The sequence below is a fragment of the Triticum dicoccoides genome, chromosome 7A, assembly GCF_002162155.2.
Source record: "Triticum dicoccoides isolate Atlit2015 ecotype Zavitan chromosome 7A, WEW_v2.0, whole genome shotgun sequence".
Taxonomy (NCBI): Eukaryota; Viridiplantae; Streptophyta; class Magnoliopsida; order Poales; family Poaceae; genus Triticum; species Triticum dicoccoides.
Window position 1 is genome coordinate 5,634,890 of NC_041392.1, and position 23,250 is coordinate 5,658,139.

The following is a 23,250-nucleotide window of genomic DNA, read 5'->3' on the forward strand; positions in this document are numbered from 1 at the left end:
AATAACCCTTGGCCACATCACATTCTTTTTTGGACAAATTTCTGATCCATTCATCAAACATTATGACAGTACAAAGAATACAAGGGGTAATAAAAGGCTCACAGCAATATTGAAGCGAGCCAGCTGTGCAACCAAGGACTACAAGTATTGAAGTGAGCCGAAGACACACCGCCGTCATCCTCCCTCCCTCATCATAGCAGGGAAAACCTTATTGTAGTAGACAATCAATAATTCGTCATGTTAAAGCCTCAAAGGACCAGTGCACCCGAACAAAAACCGCGCATACAAACAAAGACCGGATCAAAAATAGATTCACGAAAGACAACACATCGATCGAATTCCGTGAGATCCGCTGACGGCACACCTCCACACACCCTCCGACAATGATATTGTTTGAATTACGCCCTAGAGGCAATAATATTATATTATTATATTTCCCTGTTCATAATTAAGATTTTATATTCTATGCTATAATTGCTATGATCCTGGAATATGTGATTCAGTGGAAAACTCGTATGCACGTGTGGAATGATATGCGGTAAAATAAGATTCCTAGTCTCGTCTCTAAGACTAGCTCAAGTGTTGTTTGTGATCACATTTTCTGGATCTTGAGATATCGTTAAGTGTAATGATGGTCTCAAAACAACATTGAGAGTATATGACGTTAGAAGAAATATCATATCAAATTGACCCAAACTTGTTTATTATACTTTGAGATAATATCGTCAAAAGTAAATTGTTATAACAAGAGTGTTAACGTGTGATTTAGTTCCTTAGACAATGAGAGTATCATAGTCATTTCTTACCATATAATGAACTTTGGGGTTGCTCAAACATCATGTGTAACTAGGTGATCACAATGATAACTCTACATGAATCCGAGCAGGGCACCGGCACCGATGACCAGCTAGTTCAGCTATAGGACTAACCCGGCAATAAATCCAATTATCTGCCAGGATGCAATTAACACCATATTCAGTCAAAAACCATTTCTCCCTAGCAACGATAAAATGCTGCAGTTTGTTAGGCAGGTGCCTGCCGGAGATATGGTCGGTGGCGGCATGAGCCTCCTTCAGGTTCATTCAGAAGCCCTTGTCAACGGCGACCCTGCTCACGCACGGTGCCAGGAGTGGAGCCTCCTGCAGGTATGTAATTCCGAGTCATTTTCTCTGAAACTCTGAACATCCCAAGCCAAGAACACAGGCCTTGCCAAACCGTCATAATATATATTCAATTAAAGTGCTCATTCAGAACACATGAGATAGATGTACTGGGCAATCTAACCTGCCGGTAGCTACTGAACCAAATGGCACACCAACACTATGAACCCTTTGCCAGTCGCATTAATTCAGACATACCTCCAGAAGACATTCAACTGAGAAAAACTGTACATGATGACAAATGCCTGAAGATCTGAAGCTACATATTAGAAGTGTACACGAGAAAAATAAACAGAGCAGGGAATGAGCAGCTAGAAAGATCAACTCCGACCTCAAGTGCCAATCATAAAGTCACATGAGCAGCTGTAAAAATAAACTGATCTGAAGCAGCAGACTCGACAAAAGTTTCACCATACAAGAAAACAGGCCGTGGCACATGGAACACTGCATCAGGTATGAAACCCAAGTACTGCAATACATCACATAACTAGTTACCGGGGTGAATCGTAAAACAGAACTTCATTTACATGGTGTGTAAGAGCACACAAGAGATAAATATTACAAACTTTACGAACATAGTATTACGTAGTCCAAGAGAGGGTAGCAGAAAAATACAACAATAAAAAGATGCATATTAGACAATACTTTCGGCAATTGTTCCATCAATGAATAATAGCAAGAAAAAAAGATAACTGGCAACACGAGTACAGAGTCCACCTTTAGTGATAGTGGCACCAGAGCACAGGAGGTGGTGGAGAGCGAGAGGGCAATGCAGCACCAGCCTGTAAGAGCAGCTCCAAAAGTGCAACAGGTGGCAGCAAGGTACGTCCGCATGAAGGTCACCACGGCAGCGGCAGCTACGCCACGGTTCCAATGTTCATCGGAGGCGGCAGCGCCAGCATGAAATGCATCATCAGCAGTTCAGCAGTACTGGTACAGCAGATCGACACGGGGCAGAGAACACGATGCCATGTGCCGTGCACACCACGGTGATCCTGACCACCAGAACCGATGGCACACGATCGCCATGATCACCGTGCACTTCAGCACCGACTGTGTCCATCGTAGATCAAATGATCATTGCTAGTTCTTCAGACAAATGTTCTCCATGATGGCATGATCTGTCAAAATAGTAACTGTGTCCATTCCATGGGTGGCAGCAACCTACCTTGTGTCAGGTTTCCTCCCAGGATGTCGCGCCATTGCTGCAATGCAAAGATCTCAAACACAGGACACTGAGTGGGTGAATAGAGACTGAAAATCTCTGTCAGAAACGCAGGACTCCAGAAATTATGGTGTGCAGGTAGAAAGACAAAGATCAGTGGGTTATTATCTCATCCCATCAATTCGAGAGGATCGTTGATGACCAGCGACTTGAGCCATGACACTTTCCCCCCAAAAAATCATCTGCCAGGATGCATGTAGTTAACACCAAATTCAGTCAAAAACCCTTTCCTTTTCCCCTTGCAGTGACAAAATGTTGCACTTTGTTTCCACGAGCTGGCGCACTGCCTCCTTTAGGTTCATCCAGAAAACCCTCTCGCACAGGCAGCAGGAGTGCACTTCTTTTTTGACCGAGAAGGCAGGAGCAGCCTCCTGCAATTCTGTATGTGTCATTTTCTCTGAAACTCTGAACATGTCAACAACACTTTCGTTCTGGGTCACCTCATTGTGTTCGTCACGTCGACCTGACGCACGCCGGGTGCGGGAGAGCCGTTTCCTCCTCGGTGCTCTCATCGGCATTTTATCTGTTGAGACTGTTAGCAAGGCACTTGATGCTCTTGCACAACATCTTGTGGTGCAACTTGCCAGACTTGTGCATCAGGCAGTCAGATAGTTGTAAGTCTGATCTCCTCCCCGGCTGTCCATAATTGTTCAGACCGATAGCACAAGCAAAAAAGAGCACCCCTATTTCACATTCATACAAAGGGAAAACAAAGAAATAACAATCATCTGCTACCTAGGACTAACAGTCATGATAAATTGGGTGTCACTATAACAGGGCTCATTCATAATAAATGTGATAAATAAACAGAGCAGGGAATGCTCATTTTTACATATCGCCCAAACGGCAAACAGGTCGCTTTCACCATAACATCCACAAATTAAGGGCATAAAAATAATTAAGCAACTAGACAGACCAGCACAGACCAAAGCACATCATCGTCTTTCTCAACTGACACTTTCATGTGAAGTATAAGACAGGGTTGAACTGTAGTCTGTTGGATGAGCCAGTTGTGCGATGCGGAAACGTCTTACCCTTCGAGGGGGACGTGGTACGTGTTATATAGGGGATTGCGAGTCCCTGATACGCGTACAATTCTGTTGGAGATACATGACTTGAGGGAGAAGAAATATAGGAGATAAGAAGTATAGTTACAACCGAATACAGAATTTAAACTACCCATGCGGCTATCTATCTTATCTATCTCCTCATACATATCTCGTTTGACACCCTCCCTTAATCACAACTTCATCAAGTTGAGATTATGCTTGAAATCTTCAAAACTCCTTGTAGGCAAAGCTTTTGTAAACCCATCTGCCACTTGATCCCTTGAATGAATGAAACGAATGTCCAAGAGTTTATTAGCAACTCTCTCTCTGACAAAATGGAAATCTATTTCAATGTGCTTTGTTCTAGCATGAAATACTGGGTTTGCAGACAAATAGGTGGCACCAAGATTATCACACCATAAGCATGGAGCTTGAGAGCTTCTCACACCTAACTCCTTCAAGATTGACTGTACCCAGATGATTTCTGCTGTTGCATTGGCCAAGGCCTTGTATTCTGCTTCAGTGCTCGACCTGGACACCGTGGCTTGTTTTCTGGCACACCATGATATAAGGTTGGGTCCAAAAAATACTGCAAAGCCACCAGTGGAGCGTTTGTCATCCAAGCATCCTGCCCAATCTGAATCAGAGAAGGCACTGACAAGAGTAGAGGGTGACTTGCTGAAGTTTAGACCAACATTCAAAGTATACTTGACATATCTGACAATGCGCTTAGCTGCAGTCAAGTGAACTGTGGTGGGTGCATATAGGAACTGACATACTTTGTTGACAGCAAAGGAAATGTCTGGCCTGGTCAATGTTAAGTACTGAAGTGCACCTACAAGACTTCTGTATTTTGTACTATCCTCTGGACCCAAAAGTGTTTCCTCTGTAAGAGATAATTTTTCTGTACTAGAGAGAGGAGTGGGTGTGGGTTTACAACCTTGCAAACCTGCCTTCCTTACCAAATCTGTGGCATATTTTTCTTGAGAAAGATGTAGCCCATCCTTGTGCTGCTTCACCTTAATTCCTAGGAAGTAATGCAATTCTCCTAGATCCTTGAGAGCAAATTCAGCACCTAAATCCTTCAAGAGTCCTGATATTGCCTCATTAGACGAGCTCGTGACAATAATATCATCAACATATATGAGAACAAACATGGAGGTGTTGAACTTGTTATAAATAAACAAGGATGTGTCAGATTTGGAAGGAACAAAGCCAAGTGTCTGCATCTTTTTACTGAGACGGGAATACAATGCCTTTGAAGCTTGTTTCAGTCCATATAATGCTTTATCTAGCTTGCACACATAGTAAGGTGTATGTTTGCTTTCAAACCCAGGAGGTTGTTTCATGTACACTTCCTCTTCTAGAACACCGTGAAGAAACACGTATTGTACGTCTAATTGTCGAAGGCTCCATCCCCTAGAAATAGCAATAGACAATACAAGATGAATGGTAGCAGCTTTTACAACTGGACTAAAAGTATCCTCGTAGTCTATGCCATACCGTTGCTTGAAGCCTTTTGCAACTAGTCTAGCCTTATAGCGATCAATGGTTCCATCAGACTTTCTCTTAATTCTGAATACCCACTTGCAGTCAATGAGATTTTTACCTTGCTTGGGGGGAACCAAGTGCCACGTTTTATTTCTTTCAAGTGCCTTATATTCTTCTACCATTGCCTTTTTCCACTTGTCATCACTGAGAGCCTCTTCAATTGTGTTGGGCTCACTTGGTTCACCTGTGGAACAAACTAGACCATATTTGGTTATGTTCTTGTAATTTTTTGGTTGAATCAAACCTTTCTGTAGTCTTGTGCGGCATTTTGGTGAACCAGCGGGATCTGCAGCCACAGAGGATCCCACAGGAGCCAAATCAGCAGCAGAACTCGAGGAAGATTCGCCCGCCACTGTCGGTTCTGGATGCACGGGATTTTCTGTGGCCGTGACCTGAGGCGATTGTTGGAAATATGCCCTAGAGGCAATAATAAATTAGTTATTATTATATTTCCTTGTTCATGATAATCGTTTATTATCCATGCTAGAATTGTATTGATAGGAAACTCAGATACATGTGTGGATACATAGACAACACCATGTCCCTAGTAAGCCTCTAGTTGACTAGCCCGTTGATCAATAGATGGTTACGGTTTCCTGACCATGGACATTGGATGTCATTGATGACGGGATCACATCATTAGGAGAATGATGTGATGGACAAAGACCCAATCCTAAGCCTAGCACAAGATCATGTAGTTCGTATGCTAAAGCTTTTCTAATGTCAAGTATCATTTCCTTAGACCATGAGATTGTGCAACTCCCGGATACCGTAGGAGTGCTTTGGGTGTGCCAAACGTCACAACGTAACTGGGTGGCTATAAAGGTACACTACAGGTATCTCCGAAAGTGTCTATTGGGTTGGCACGAATCGAGACTGGGATTTGTCACTCCGTGTAAACGGAGAGGTATCTTTGGGCCCACTCGGTAGGACATCATCATAATGTGCACAATGTGATCAAGGAGTTGATCACGGGATGATGTGTTACGGAACGAGTAAAGAGACTTGCCGGTAACGAGATTGAGCAAGGTATCGGGATACCGACGATCGAATCTCGGGCAAGTAACATACCGATAGACAAAGGGAATTGTATACGGGATTGATTAAGTCCTTGACATCGTGGTTCATCCGATGAGATCATCGTGGAACATGTGGGAGCCAACATGGGTATCCAGATCCCGCTGTTGGTTATTGACCGGAGAGTCATCTCGGTCATGTCTGCATGTCTCCCGAACCCGTAGGGTCTACACACTTAAGGTTCGATGACGCTAGGGTTATAGAGATATTAGTATGCGGTAATCCGAAAGTTGTTCGGAGTCCCGGATGAGATCCCGGACGTCACGAGGAGTTTCGGAATGGTCCAGAGGTAAAGAATTATATATAGGAAGTGCTATTTCGGCCATCGGGACAAGTTTCGGGGTCACCGGTATTGTACCGGGACCACCGGAAGGGTCCCGGGGGTCCACCGGGTGGGGCCACCTGCCCCGGGGGGCCACATGGGCTGTAAAGGGTGCGCCTTGGCCTATATGGGCCAAGGGCACCAGCCCCAAGAGGCCCATGCGCCAAGAGAGAGGGAAAGGGGAGAGTCCTAAAGGGGGAAGGCACCTCCGAGGTGCCTTGGGAAGGATGGACTCCTCCCCCCTTGGCCGCACCCTTCCTTGGAGGAAGGGGCAAGGCTGCGCCCTCCCCCTCTCCCTTGGCCCTATATATAGTGGGGGGAAGGGAGGGCAACCAAACCTAAGCCTTGGCGCCTCCCTCTCCCTCCCATGACACATCTCCCTCCTCCCGCAGCGCTTGGCGAAGCCCTGTTGGAATTCCGCTACTTCCACCACCACGCCGTCGTGCTGCTGGATCTCCATCAACCTCTCCTCCCCCCTTGCTGGATCAAGAAGGAGGAGACGTCGCTGCTCCGTACGTGTGTTGAACACGGAGGTGCCGTCCGTTCGGCGCTAGGATCATCGGTGATTTGGATCACGACGAGTACGACTCCATCAACCCCGTTCTCTTGAACGCTTCCGCGCGCGATCTACAAGGGTATGTAGATCCACTCCTCCCTCGTTGCTAGATGACTCCATAGATTGATCTTGGTGATACATAGAAAATTTTGAATTATTGCTACGTTCCCCTACAGCGATGGTGGGGGAGACGCCGCAGGGGCCGCAGACGATCCAGGGGCGCCGACCGGCTCATCATGAGCGCGTGATTGCGCGGGCCCGCCTGAATCAGGAGCCGACCCCGCATCTGTCTGGCGTGTGAGGCCGCGCCGCTTGTAGCAAACCGGCTGGTCTGCGAAGCGCGTGCGGTCTGGGCCACTGTCGCGCTGCCGCGTGGCGGCGGAGACCGATGCGGGCTGGAGGGCGCGTCTCACCCTGTCGGAGGGGGCCGCGCGTCATCCAGCGGGCCGCTGGAGCCCACGCGACCGACCGCGCCTGGTGCGTCTGACGCGGGCGTGCGGCTGGTCGTCGGCACGGATCCCAGAGGCGATTGCCTGGGCATCTGCAGCTCCGATCCCGAGGGGGATTTGCTCCCCTCGCGGCGACACATGTGATGAGGGCCATCTGGATGGATTTCTTCACCGTTTGGGTTGATTTCTTCGCCATTTTCTTCTCTGTTTCCATAGTGTGGTGCTCCTGTAACATCATCAGGTGACTCATGCGCAAGAGGGTTAGCCAACATATGATCACAACAATTATCAACACCCCTTGATCATAACCAGAGAGACTTGGAGGAAGCAAAAGAATTTCTTTTTGAAGTAGAGCACCAGCATTTGGATGAAGATCAGAAAAAGGGAATTTGGTCTCATCAAAAACCATGTCGCGTGATATATAGACTCGACCAGTGGAGATGTCAAGGCACTTTACACCTTTGTGTTGGGCGCTGTACCCAAGGAAAGCACATTGGATTGATCGAAACATGAGCTTGCGTTTGTTGTATGGGCGTAGGTTAGGCCAGCACGCACACCCAAACACACGAAGAGTGGAATAGTCAGGTTTGACATGAAGAATGCGTTCTACTGGAGTTTCATTATTTATGACACGACTAGGGAGCATGTTGATAATGTGAACAGCAGTAAGAAACACTTCGTCCCAAAACTTTAAGGGCATGGACGCATGAGCTAAAAGAGCAAGACCAACTTCAACAATGTGACGGTGTTTGCGCTCAGCTGAGCCATTTTGTTGGTGAGCGTGAGGGCATGACACATGGTGTGAGATGCCAAGGGTTTGGAAAAAGGAGTTCAACTTCTCGTATTCCCCTCCCAATCGGATTGGACAGCGATGATTTTGGAATCAAATTTACGCTCAACAAGTGCTTGAAAGTTTTTAAACACTTGGAAAACATCGGATCTTTTCTTAAGAAGATAGATCCACGAAAACTTGCTATAGTCATCAATAAAGCTTACGTAGTAAGTGTGCCGACCAACAGAGCTAGGGGCCGGTTCCCAAACATCAGAAAATATCAATTGCAATGGTTGAGTAGACACACTAGTAGAAATTGGATAGGGGAGCTGATGACTTTTAGCTCGCTGACAAGAATCACAAATAGTTTCAACATTGCGCTCACCAACATACGGGAGCTTATTTTTCCTAAGAAGTTTTTCAACTAAAGCAAAAGAAGCATGTCCTAATCGATCGTGCCATCGTGTTGACGAGAGTTTGACAACACCAAAAGCCTGTTTATTGGATCTTGTGCACTCTGGAATCAACGGGTAAAGCCCTCGAACACATCTACCTCGATAGAGGATTCTTTTCGTGGCCTGATCCTTGATCAAAAAGAAATATGGATGAAATTCGAGAAAAACGTGATTATCAAGAGCGATTCTATGAACAGAAAGAAGGCTTTTATTGGCACTAGGAACATGCAAGATTTTCTTAAGATGAATTTTTCTAGGGGGGTATGAAAAATTGAGTGACCAATGTGGTTAATCCTCATACCTTCACCACTAGCTGTGTGGATTTGATCCTTGCCACGATACTTTTCCTTCATTGTCACCTTTTCAAGTTCATTGGTGATGTGGTTGGTGGCACCACTGTCGACGTACCAATTGGTGTCGATCCCATAGGAGCCATCCGCAGCAGCAACAAGTTTGTCCTCGTCTTGGGAGGAGTCGCCGTCGTCGTCGTAACGATACCAGCAGTCTTTGGCCGTATGCCCAAGCTTACCACAGATCTGGCAGCGAGGTGCATCTGGCCGTAACCTGGTGGAGCCACCGCGATGGCCCCTGTTGTTGCCAGAAGAGGGCCGCCCGCCGCCGCTGCGAGTGCTGGAGTTGCTATTGCTGTGTCCCCCGCCCGAGGCCTTGCCCCTGTTGCGAGGTGATCCGCGCTGATGCGAGGAGCCGCCGCCGCGGCCATGAAAGGCGGCGTTGGCCGACGACTTGAAGCCGCCCGAGGACTGGAAAAGCGCCACGCGCTGGTCGAAGTTGCTCATCATGGAGAAGAGCTCGTCGAGGGAGACAGGCACGATGCGGGCGTCGAGGGCGGACACCAAGGGCTGGTAGTCCATGTCCAGCCCATGGAGGATGTAGGAGACAAGCTCGTCATCTTGCAGAGGCTTGCCGGCCGCGGCGAGTTCGTCCGCGAGGCCGCGCATGTGGGCGAAGTAGGTGGCGACGGACTGGTTACCCTTCTGCGTGTTGATGAGGGCCGTGCGGATGTTGTTCACCCGGCTAAGAGACTGCGACAAGAACATGCCCGCCAGAGCAGCCCAGAGCGCGGGCGACGTGGTGAACGCGGTCACCTGCATAAGAACCTCTTTGGACAGATTGTTGAGCAGATAACCAAGTACCTGCTGGTCGTCGAGGACTCCTTCCCGTCTTTGTCCTTGGTGACGAGGAGTCGGGCCGGCTCCGGTGTGGTGCCGTCGGCATAGCTAAAGACACCGGCGCCCCGCAGCTGCGGCACGATCTGGGCGCGCCACAGAACATAGTTCGTGCGGGTGAGCTTCTCCGTGACCTGCTCATTGAGGTTTGGGTGGGAGGAGCCGGAGGAAGACATGGCTAGGGCACTAATGGCGATGAGCTAGGCTAGATGAGATTGGAAGAGGAGGCTCTGTATACCATGTGCGATGCGGAAACGTCTTACCCTTCGAGGGGGACGTGGTACGTGTTATATAGGGGATTGCGAGTCCCTGATACGCGTACAATTCTGTTGGAGATACATGACTTGAGGGAGAAGAAATATAGGAGATAAGAAGTATAGTTACAATCGAATACAGAATTTAAACTACCCATACGGCTATCTATCTTATCTATCTCCTCATACATATCTCGTTTGACACCAGTCTCTGGCACGGCACCTCCCAACAGCTTGCAGGAAACTTTGACACAAATTGAGTATCTGAAATGAAAGATGAAACAAAATTATTATATATCACGAAAGACTACATATATTGAGAGTGCAAAGGTAGCCGACCAGAGCTAACGTACCTTTCCGTCTATTTGCAGGCGAGAATCTAAATATCACTTCAACTAATGTCCTTCCAGCGGATATGCGCGATCTTGAGCCAACTTTCTCCATTAGGTGCTTGGCAGCTATCCTTCAAGAGGCGATAATCGCTTACACGTATGTACTGGAGGGAGGATGGCAGATCTGGTAAAGATGGTATGTTGGGGCAGCCACAGATGTTGAGCCCGTCTAGATTGGAGAAGCAGTTCAAATTTGTTGCAGGGAAACCATTTGACAATCACGGAATTTCAAGTCCTTAACATATGTGAAATTTGCGGTTTCTTCCAATGAAACGAGTGGTTCCTTGCATCCACGAAGAGATAGCGCTGCTGGAACTGTGAAACCTTCAGCCGAGAGCATGTTGTTGAGTATTACAGGACTACTAACTTCGAGTGAGTCCTGGACTCGAAACTGTGAGATACACTCAAGGGTGAGTTGAGGAACATCAATCAATTCTCCACGGTGAAGTTGCAAAGAAGACAATCCTTCGAGCGTACATAAATCTGGCAAGCTATGCAGTGAGAATGATTTAACTGAGGTGAGACTACCAACAGACAAGCATGTGGCGCTTCTGCAATTCGAAATGACAATCCAATCCATGTGTGGCCAGTAAGCACAGAGGAAGTCAGATGCAAGCACACACTTCTGTATACTGAGGCTCTCAAGGGATAATGGCAAACATTCTGCTCCACATGCCAACTCTAAAGAAGGGCAGCCAATAAATGCAACACTTCTAAGAGAGGTAGCAGCTCGTAAGCCCCCTAATGACCTGAGACATCAGCAACTTTGGATGTACAAGTTGACAAGTTCTGTCAAATGCTGGAGGACCTCTTCCGAAGGAAGTGTAGTTAGAGTCATAATATCTACTAAGGACAAACTTTTCAGTGAAGCCAGACAATCAAGGCAAACAGTTAAAGCTCCATCTGTAATACAGCATGAAGAAAGAGAAAGTCGACGAAGTCCTGATGGTGGAACAAGCGGCAGCCCAATGCTACTCCCATACGTGAGTCTCATCCTCTGCTTGTGACAGCATATCCATGCCTTGATGACATCCTCTTTCACCAATACCTCATCCTTCTCTCTTTCTAGAGCACTCTCAAGGTTTTGAACATGCGACACATCATAATGCATCAACGTCATCAGCTGCTTCAGAAATGAATGTTCCTTTGAGAGTACAAACGTAATATGTGATCCTGAATCCACTTCCCAAATCAAACCAAGCTGTGATGCCAAGTGGTCCGTCCCCATGATTTTCTCTCTCTGATCATGATGCTGCAGCTCATCGTTGGAAATAAATATAAGCAGTGGACAGTTGATTACTTGTACAGATTTAAGGCCTGGTGGAAGAGGAGGTAATGTCTTCAGGTTTGGCATATTGTCGAGAGAAAGTGAAGAGCAATTCTCAAATAGCTCAATATTGGATGGTAGGCTTTGTAATGCGCTGCAATTAACAAAGCTTAAAGATTCCAAATTCTCAAAATACGAACTATCAAGTAACCAACCTGGATATTTTGAAGATTTGTAACCGTCAATCGTAAGATCACTAAGTTGAGGCGGTGGCATCAGGCCTTCCAGAATCTCCAAATGTGAACTATCCTCTGCAATCTTGTTATTCTTGCAACTCCAGAGAAGTTTCAACCTGCCAAGATGACTTTTCTGGTGCAGCTTTGATTCTAAGGCTTGATCCTTCCCAGTGATATTCTCAAGATTTCTGACACTTAAAATGCCACCAATCTCGTTCATGTCCCTCAGCTGTTTCAACTCATGTCCCTTTTTCTTTTGGACAGAAAATTCCGCAAATTCTTGAAGCAAAGTTAGCTTGCCAACGTTAGGAATTTGAGCCAATGCTTCATTGTATATCGGTTGAAGATGCTGTAACTTCCTTAAATTGCTGAGTTTCTCAGGGAAATTCTTAACTTTGAAATTTAACAGAAGTAACTGCAAGTGGTAAAGGGTACACAATGATCTTGGCAATTCAGAAATCAGCGTTTGTTCAATGTTCAGATACCGAAGGTGCTTCAACTCACCAACATATTCTGGCAACTTACTACTGCTGTAAGATGACAAACATAGTACACGCAACTTCTTCAAATTCTGTAGCATCTGGTTAAAAAGGTCACTTACATCATCCATTAGGGGGTATATGCAGATAATAGTGCGTAAATGATTCAGCTTGCAGATATTTTGCTTGTGTTGCTTGATACTATCAACTCAACACAAACAGATAGATGTCGAACAGTGGATGGTATTTCTGCCACCTTATCATCTTGCAGTCTGAAGTAGTCTTCTTTAGAGAGTGATTCTGCCAGATCATGAAGGAGATCATGCATAACATATCTGGGAGTCATAAAAGTGTATTTTGTGTGAACTGTTTGAAAGAATGATGCAGAGATCATCTCCATGAAGCAATCCTTTCCAAAATCTTCCACTCTCTTGTTTCGGTTGCACGAATCAATAAGGCCCTCTGCCATCCAAAGATAAACCAACTCATCAATGGCATACTTGTGGCCTTTTGGAAACAGGCTACAATAGAGGAAGCACCTCTGCAGCCGTGGATCTAACTTCTCATAACTCCACAATAGAGCTCTCATGGGCTCGCTTAATTTGTCAATCTGTATGGAAAAAGCATCCTTCCATGCCGTGATATCTGTTTTCCCTTTCAACTGGGAACCCACAACTTTTGCCACCAAAGGAGATAGTCCAAGCTTTTTAGCAATCTTCTCCGCAAAATCTTCCAGCCTTTCACGCAATTGCAGATTTCTGATTTCTGGTCCAGAGAATGCATGGTGTTTGAAGAGTTCCAAGAAGTGAGCATCTCCCATGTTTTTCAGAGGACACATTTCTTCACAGCAAAGAGCAACTGGAAATGTATCCCGCCGAGAAGTTACCAAAACTTTGCTTCCCGTCCGCTGGGAAACTAGAGGAGCTAACAGTTGGTCCCATTCCCTCTCACTGCCAGGTCAAACCAAACATCATCCAACACAAGTAGGAATTTCCCTGATTGTTGCAGTATGTCTGTCAACTTGCGCTGCAGAGTATCAAGGTTATCTATGCGTGGGCATTCATCCTGAGAGGCGGACTCGATGATCTCCCGTGTATGATGGCGAACGTCAAGTTTGCGTGAGATGCTTACCCACATTGTCACATCAAAATTTTCTTTTACCCTTTTGTCATTGTAAACAAGCTGTGCCAAGGTGGACTTTCCCATGCCTCCAGCTCCAACAATGGCCAAACCCGAGTACATAGTTGTACTAGACTCAGTAGTAGCAGTTGTCTTGGTAAGAAGATCTATTATATGATCCCGATCCTTGTCACGGCCAATCACTTTCAGAGGTGGTAGTGATGTGGTCTCAGGAATAGCAGCTGATGAGATGGGGCTCTTTGTATTACATCCAGATGGTAAGCAGAGCAGTTCACGGAAGTCCTTGGCTTTTGCCAGGGTAGCCTTTAGTTTATTCAACTGTTGAATTAGCTTTCTGTTCTCAGAGCTTAGATTGGACAGCCTGCTTGATGCAGCACGTAGAGGCTTCATTAAAGTGTTGCTGATGGAGGAGGCATTGGGAGGCAAGGAATCCTTTCCCTTTGCTTGGCGCTTTAGGAGGTTGTACTCATGCTCATCAAGTAAGTCTTCGGCCATGTAGAAGGCTTTTTTGAGTTCCTGAAGCCATTTGTCCAACTTGGGTCTGTGATTTCCTTTGTCTGCTGCTTCAATCATCAACTCGAACTGTGGCATAATAGTGGTCTCCAGTTCATGGAGCTCACGCGCCATGTCCACTCCAAGGTACGATGAAGCGTTAGCAAGGAGTTTCTTCAAGACTGGCGCTGCGGCTAGTTTTAAGCTAACACCTAAGGCCGTGCTAGCCAATGCCACTTCCATCAGATTGCAAGGCTTATGTTTTGGGTGTATATGCCGAGGGAGGGGAGCTGTGTTTGTTTTGTGGACGCTTAAGACGAGCACTGGAATTTCTTCTGGATGCAATGATGGATGAAAAAACCCTGTTGGAGTGGGAAACGACGGGGTAAATTAGCCAACTGCAATGGTGATAAGAAAAAAGGAAGCCACTAGCAGATTAAATCTGTAGACAATGGCAAAAATTAGGAATACTATATCCAATTAGTATTTTGAGTGTAGGGAATGACCTGAATAATTGAGGGACGGGCAACGAAATTTGCTTGTGGATAGGAGGTAGAAGCAACCTGTGAATGTATCGATGTTTGAACAACCTGCTGGAGTTAGAAATCACAAGATAAATTAGCCGGCTGCAACAATGAAGATAACAAACAGTCAGATCTCTAGAGGAAATCAGAGAATAGTGGTGAGCTTACAGAGACAAAGAAGCAAGGAGCGGCGTTGTAGGAGCAATGATGGAAGGTTGCATGAGAGGCAGATGGTAATCCTCCCTGCAATAGAATGGGATGAGACAGAAATCGCCAAAAAGCGTTCTTCTTCTCCTACTCCTTCCTTGTGTGGATTTTCATCTTCCTCAGGTTTCGTTGCTGTCCACATGCAGCTATTGTGTCCATCTCACATCCTGTCAGTTGTCCAAGGCAACGATTTTTGCACGGCCTGTTCAATTACAACTGAAAAAAGAGAAGCATGACTGTAAGTCAAGTAGTCCACCATAATAATAATCAAGAAGATATCATAAATTACTTTAAATGGAACCTGCTCTTCAGGACATAAACAAAAGGAATCTGGGTATCATCGGCGTAACAAATCATTGGCGCAAAGGGGATCAAGTTCATCCAATATATACTGTGTTTAGGAATTTTTACAGTCCCTTGTCCGGCTCATCTGCTCTGCCCCTGCTCCTGATATGGGGGTGCAGAGGGGATACAGCTAGCAGAGGCGGATCTGCTACCCAGGCCGGAAACGGTGACAGATCCACTAACGCAAACGAAAATGAACAGAAGGCTAAAGCGTGAGGGAGATGGATCTTATCACCTTGGAAGGGACAGGGAGAGACGCCCGCCGCCGGTCGCCGGAGCCGAGAGGGGATGGGATCAGAGGAGAAGCGCGTGCATCAATCAGTGATAGCAGAATGAAGCAAGCTAAGTGTTGAGGCGGGCAAGAAGAGCAGCGGGCAGTGGGACTGTACTCCTAGACAAGTGATTGAGCTATAGGCTTGGACACGGCAACATGCTCACGACTGATTGAGCTGAAGCAAATGATAGTTCCGGCGACCAGAAAGGACCTAGCAATAGCATTGCTGTAGCAAGACTGCAGACCACACTCACTTTTGCTGTTTTCCAATCAAATCCAACAAGCCAAATGTGAATGCACGCACCATGTTTCCGCGTGGGTGAATGATTCGATGGCTCCAGCGGCAGTATATGGTCCTGCTAATCTTGATTGAATAGTTGGAGGTTAAAGCAACTCCAACGGGCCGGCCCAAACGGAGTTTTTGTCCGCTTGGAATGGCCGCCCACTCGGCATCCGTTCTTTTTTAGATTTTAGTCGACAGTGCGTCCAACGCGCCGACCCATTTCATGACCGCGCGTGCATAGATCATGCCAGCGGCCATGTCGTCGCCTTGATTTTGGCGCTCCAGCGCGCGGGAAAGGTTCGCGTGCCGGCGCTCGTTATTAAGAAGGCGCTCCCTCCACATTTTGTCCGTCGCCCACTCGTCTCGCCCCCTCTCACTAGCCTTGTTGCCTCTGCGCCACCATGTCGATGCGTCGCCTGGGCGCTTCGGATTTTCACGGAGTTCGCGAGCGCCGCTCCGGCGTCTTCTCCTCCGAGATCTGGTTTGGCGAGAAACGCCTCATTCTCGGTACCTTCGACACCGCAGAGGAGCCGGCTCGCGCGCATGACGCGACGGCGTGGCGCCTCCTGAGGCCTCGTCGGGAGATGAATTTTCTCGACGTGTCGAGCCAGCTGGCGCAGGATCTCGCGCCTCTCCTGCGACTTTTCACCGACAAGGATCGTCTTGATCACCGGAGGCGGCAGCGTCGCCTCGCCATCGCCGAGATGGACGTGGAAGCCATGGTGGTGTGGTGCGAACGCTTCCCGCAGGACATCGTCGACGAGCGCTAGTTCTACAAGCAAAAGAGGACGGAGAGGGGGGCGAGGAGGACGGAGCGAGCCGCCCATCGGAAGGACAAGCGTGCGCGGAAGCAGGCCGCTCAATTGAACCTGAAGCTAGGAGAAGTGTCGTCCTGGGACTCCGAGGACGAGCGGTATGCTGACGCCTACATTCAGACGTCAGAGGAGGACATTACCGAGTCGGAGTCGGAAAACGACGAATAGTTGATCTTTTCTTTTATCTGTCTATACTAGAACTATCTATGTATCCTTTTTCTATCGAAAAAAATGGCCGGCGGCGTTGGCGACGAAGCAGGTGGGCGAAGGTGTGCTGTTGGATGGGGAGAGGCCAATGTGCCACCGACCAGCAGGTCCGGAGAGGAGAGAGGGCGAGCACGCGCGCATCCGCTTTGTATCCGTGCCGACGCAAATCTGGCTCAAAAATGAGCCAGGAATGAGTCGGCAGGCGGACGTGCGTCTGTTTAGGTCAGTGCGTTGGGCCGATTTTTCTGTCTACACCGACCCAAACAAATGGCGGTAGATGAAATGAGTCGCTCCATTGAAGTTAAGTTGCTCTTAAAGACATTAAGGAGGAGTGAGGTCCACTCATTCTGAGCTCACCCACCAGGTCCAATCCAATCCAAATTCCAATGTAGAGTGAAAGGGAAGGGAGGAGACTAGAGGTGCACCTTTCTCGCTGCTATACATGCTCGTGCTGGGGAACAGCAACAGCTCGGCCCACCCTTGTGCAGTGCAGGCTTCACGGGTGCTTCACAAGGCGGTCACGCCACCCGGAGATCCAGCCGGTGGGGGGCACCCGCCATCAGCGCCCGGCGAAGCCACGGCCGTCTCGGCTCGGCGGGCATCCTGCTCGACATCCTTCCTCCTCGGCATCTCCCACATGGTCGAAAGGACTTGGCCGCCGGTGCCGATTTGCGGCGGAGACAACCAAGAACAAGAACAGGAGGTGCGTGCGTGTGACCTGGACCTGGAGAGACTAGGCACGGGTGTGGGCTGGGCTGTGGTGCATCCGTGGAGTACTGGGCTAAGCCCAAGTGGGCCCACCATGTTGTGTTCTTTGTTCTGTCTCTGCCCATGCCACCGGGAATTCCCTATTTGTCACTCGTTGCGTCGAATTGTCGACGTAACCCACAGAGCTGGCGATCAAGTGACGACCTGGACCGGCCCATTAATGTCTTAGAACGTTTTCCAGTTTCAGGAAACTTCTAGAGTTTTCCAGCCAGGTTTTCTGGTTTGGGAAACCTTCTAGAAGTTTCCTTGAACCGTTTATTTCTTTTACCAATTTTCCTACTTTTTTCTGGTACTTGGTTTTTTCCTTTTCTTTTCCTGTTAATTTTTTCTTCTTTCTTTTCTTTTCCCTTTATGTTTCTTTTTTTCCTTTATTTTTTCTTTTCAAGTATATTTTTTATAGATCATATTTCTAAAAATGTTTGGTCAATTTAAAAAGTGTTCATCCTTTTAAAAGATAATCAATTCTTTAAAAAATGGTCGTGTTTTCAGAATTTGTTCATAAATTCAAATAATGCTCGCATTTTCAAAAACCGTTCGGGCATTCCAAACAATGTTCTCATTTTTAAAAAATTGCTTGGAATTTTTTCTTTGAAAATTTTCAGAACTTTTCAAATAATGACCGGGATTAAAAAAATGTTCCTGTTTGAAAAAATTGTTCACAAATTTCAAAAAATGTTTTTGCTTCCCTTATTTCGAAATTTATTTCTGTTTTTAAATTTTTTTTCACCAATCCAAAAAATGTTAGCATTTTCAAAAAATATTCGAAGGTTTAGAGAAAAAGTCTCCGTTTCAATTTTTTGTTCACCTATATAAAAAATATTCGTATTTTCCACAATCTTTCAGGATTTTCCAATTGTTCTTAGTTTAAAAATTTTGTTCTGAATCAAAAATGTTGTTCCTGTTTTCAAAATTTGTTCACCAATTCAAAAATTGTTCATGTTTGCAAATCATATTCAGGAATTTCAAAAAATGTTCATGTTTTCAAAAATGTTCTGAAAATTTTATAAAATGTTTGTGTTTTAAATAAATTGTCTATAATTTCAGAAGATAATCCATTATTCAAGTTTTGTTTACAAATTCGATTTTTTCACATTTTCGAAAAAAAAATTGAAGTTCAAATTTCTTCAGAGTTTTAAAAGATGATGAGAAATTTTATATTCATTCGCGTTTGTTAAAAAATATTCATAACTTGATATTTTTCCAATTTTTTAAGTAATGGTTATTTTACACCGGTAAATGTAATAATTTATATTTCAATCTGCTTGTTATGTCAACAAGGTTTAGTAGGGGGACTGGTTAGCATGATTCATTCACAAGCAGTAGGTTTGAAGTTTGAATCCTGGCTTGTGCGAAGCAATAGATTTGCGCTTCTTTTGCCCGACAGCTCGGTTTGTTGAACTCGAAATGGGCCGGCCCAGTCGGGCGCGCCCTATGCGAATGAAGGTCTGCTTGCCGCAGAATGCGGCGAATAGGATCTCCCATGCCACCAATCTTTTTCTTTCGACTAAACAATACCCGTGGATTGCAACATGATATAAATATTCCTTTTTAGGGTATGTGGTATAAATATTCTAGTACGCCGACTGTGTAAATAAATGATCATCAAATTCTGTCCATGAACTAGATTATATTTTGATCCGAAGTTTGTTAAGTAAATTAAAGTGGAACTGGTTCAGAAGGTAAGTAAATTAAGTTGATTTATTATCATATAAAGAAGGTTGAACGAAGGGTGGTGGGAAGAAAGGCGAAATGGGAACCTTACGTTCTTTCTAAGTAGTAGAGATAGAGATTACCTGTCTATAATAATGCAATTATGTAAATAAATGATTATCAAATTCTGTCAATGAACTAGCTTATATTTGGATCCGAAGTTTGGTAAGTAAGTTAATGTGGAAATGGTTTAGAAGGTAAGTAAATTAAATTGATTTATTATCATACAAGGAAGGTTGAACGAAGAGATGGTGGGAAGAAAGGTGAATTGGAAACCTTACGTTCTTTTTTTAGCATCAGTACAGACACAAACGCTCATATACACGCGCATACACTCATCCCTATGAACGCACACACACATACCCTACCCCTATGAGCACCCCCGAGAGACTGAGCCGGCATATCATCTTGAGATTTACGAAGCCACCGTAGGCGCCTCGTCGTTGACGGGAACGTCTCCTCCCACTGAAAGCGCATCGCCGGAAATCCTGAAATAAATTCAGGAATAATGCGAGCACCAGGATTTGAACCCTGGTGGGTTGGGATACCCTTACGTTCTTTTGAAATAGTAGAGATAGAGATAAAAATAAATATCATTTTTTTTTCATCTTCTTTTTCAGCTGGTCATTTTTTTTTGTGGATATTTCAGTTGGCCATGTCACCCACTTAGGCAACTTGCTGTTGGAGAACTTGCAAATCACGCCAACTAGTTTAGGAGCGGGGGCAATCAATCTCTGCTGTAGAAGAAGTCAAGACGATGCTGCGGACACGGCAGGAAGCAAAGGTAACCTGGGCACAAGGACTACTACGAACAAATGAACGTGGTGATCTAAAAAAAAGGGTTTATGGGCGGGGTCGTTCAATCTATGCCCGGAGAATTACAAGAATTATTCGCTGAGGTTTTTCCCCATGTTCATGCTTCCTAGCTCAAAGTCGAAGTGCACTAATACAGAAGCGTGCACATCATGTCATCTACTGATGTAAAAAAGCGTGTAACGGCCTTCAGATCTGTTCTGCCGGCCAATCACTTCATCCAGGAGTAGCTACTTCTTCTCATATGTAACAAATTTTTTTGGCGAATAGGCAAATGGCTTGCATATCATTGCATTGATAGATAGAAGTAGTAGCAAGAGCAATTACAGGAACCTCTGACGAGCACAAACACGTGGCGCGGCGTGAGTCAGGAGGTTAGAGCGTACAACAGAAAGGGGTGTACGCGTCCCCAAACCAGAATAACTACTCCTCGAGCAAAATGTTGCAAAGTCCTAAGGCGCCCCGCAAGGGCCCAGCCACGAGCTTCCTCCATGATCGTCGCCAAGGTCCTGGAAATGGATGGTAGGGCAGCATTGAAGACGCAAGCGTTGCGCTGCTTAGTTAATTTAGTTTAGGTAAGTTTAGTTTACTTTACTTTAGGTTAAGTTTCTGGTTTATTTTGAACATGTGAAATTTGATGTTATTTTTTTAGTTCAAGCATTTATTTCCGCTTCGACATCGGTGATGTCTATCCCGCATCCTCGTCGTCGACTCGATGGAGGAGGCCCGTTTGATCAGAGGGGCCATGTTCGAGACTGGGCTCCGCCGGGCTGGTACTGGGAGGTTCTACCTTCCAGGGGGCGCAGGTTGGTGAGGAGCCAGCCCGTCGCTGACCCGAACCTTCTTTGATGGCGGTCGCGTGAGCCAGTGACGGCGCCGAGGCTTTCGGACACCGCGGAGGTGGTACGTTACCATGTCAGCGGGCAGGACGAGCATGTCCGTCGCTACATGGTTGCGTTGGAGGGCAGGTTCGACAATACCTGGCAGGTTCTACAGGGATCTCATTGGAGCTATGATCCAGTGATGGTTCCTTCTCTTTGGGTGTCCACCGCCCGCGCCGAGACCCGTTGTTCGCTACGGTTCTAACTGTATTAGCGGTGCTATATGTATGATACTATTCGAGATGTATTAGTGATAATATTCGACGATGTACGGACGCAAGAGATGATGAAGTTTTGCTTATTGAATGCATGCTAATTTAGTTCACCCGGGGACGAGGGGGTTAGGGGGTTCCTCGGTGTCGATGGTACCCTAAATAGCAAGTATCCTCAGTGCGAGATACATGTGGCCATCGGTGTCGAATACTACATCCACGTCCCACAAGTGACACAGCGGTCAAATACCATTGCGAATTTGTCTGGCGGCCTCTGAGATGACGATTGGAAGCTAAGTGTTGAAACTTGAAATATCCAAACTGACTCAAGTCGGTTTAGTTGTTTAAAATTTCAAAACTTGGCTTTAATCCTCATCGCAGAGGCTGCCAGACAAATTTTCCAAGGTGTTCGACCATCATCGACCACCAGAACTATTGTTGCGGGACGCCGGGCGCCGACGTCACTTGTGAGACATGGATCTAGTGTTCAACGCCGAGTGCCTCATGTATCTTGCACCGATGATACATGCTATTTAGGGTTCTATCGACGCCGAGGAACCCCTAAGCCTCTCATCATGTTGTAAATATTTAGTTAGGTTGACGGAAAAAACAATATTGCTATGAAATTCATCTTTCGATTTAAATATGCAGTTTTTTCGCCGCTGCGAGGGTCTAGTGTTCGACGAGCTCCGCCTCTGCGTTCATGGGTTAGCACAAATGACATCTTCTCCCCCCTGATTTGCTCTGTTCCGATCTTCGTGCCGATGAAACTTGCTAGCTATAGATGTCTTCAACCATCAGTATGCGTGACCACTATGTATCTCCCGTTCGAAAGGGTTACATCTATAAATATGCATGCATTTGCATATTTATAACCGTGATTCTTTCGAATTGTCCAACGTTATCCATGGACAACCTGAATATGTGTAGATTGGGTTCGTTTTCCCATATGCTTTGCTCGGATCCGATGCAGAATTTCGTCGGTGCCTCCCTGTTGTTATCCGGGTACGCATCCTCTCTGCTTATTGCCGAGACATGTATCAGGACAACAGCGGGGAGGTGCTACCGAAATTTAGCGTTGGATCTGGAGCAGAGCATGGGAAAATGAACCCAATCTGCACATACTCGGGTGGGATTAGGACATATCTGTACCTATTAACGTCTAGGTTGCATGGACGTAATAAAAGTGACAAACTCCATCAACTGATGAATGTATACATGCTGATTTATATATATATAGTAGGACAAATTTTATCTACAAGCAATGGTAGTTACCACCTAATTGTTTGGCCTCCACGTGTCCCTCAAGCCGTAGCACCAATTGGGTTGGTGGGTGCCAAAAAACCCGTTAGTGTTCAAGCCTAATTTAATCATTTAGTTAAAATGTTTTATCAGCCAACTATTAGCAACAACATGCTAATTTCAGGGCTACATGCAGCAGACCTCACCGAATGGATAAGTGCGAGTAGCTATCCACTAGGAGACATTGATTTTAAAACAACCTAGCTGGACACGTACTGCCCATACAATGTACGTACACATTGATGTAAAAATGCTTATTATATGCGTGCTCCTTAAATCCAAAGAGATCATAGTTCTATATATGCTCCAAAACTTAAAAGTATAGACACAATATTTTCCCAGTGTTCTGATTGTCCATAATGTATACTCAAAAATTTAATCCTAGAATATATACTTGCTATTTAGATGGAGTATGAAGTTCTGGAGTATGGAGTATGAAGTATGAAGTATCAGGATGCATGTACTTTATAGTAAATGAGTGTGCAAAAAAGTATGAAGTATGCCGAAGAGCCAAGAATATAGTATGGAGTAACCCTAAAAAAAATAGTATGGAGTATGAAGTACGTGGTATGTACTTCATAGAAAAAAAATAGTATGGAGTACCCCCGCAAAAATAAAATAACAGTATGAAGTATCATAAAAAGAGGATAGTATGTCGTATATCTCATAGTACAAAATATGGAGTATATTTTTTTAGAAAAGGAAATATGGAGTATATATAAATATCAGTATGTCACGTTGATGGATACGCTAAATACAAATATATTCATGGCTTCATGGACTCCTGAGCGGTTGGTTTGAAACACCATATACACATGTTGTTTCCATCAATGCATGTACGCATGT

At 45.7% G+C, this 23,250-nt stretch overlaps 1 pseudogene; it reads right to left on the reverse strand.

Annotated features, from left to right (window-relative positions):
• Window positions 1-10,050: 10,050 nt before the first annotated feature.
• Window positions 10,051-15,645, reverse strand: LOC119330498 (annotated as a pseudogene).
• Window positions 15,646-23,250: the final 7,605 nt, after the last annotated feature.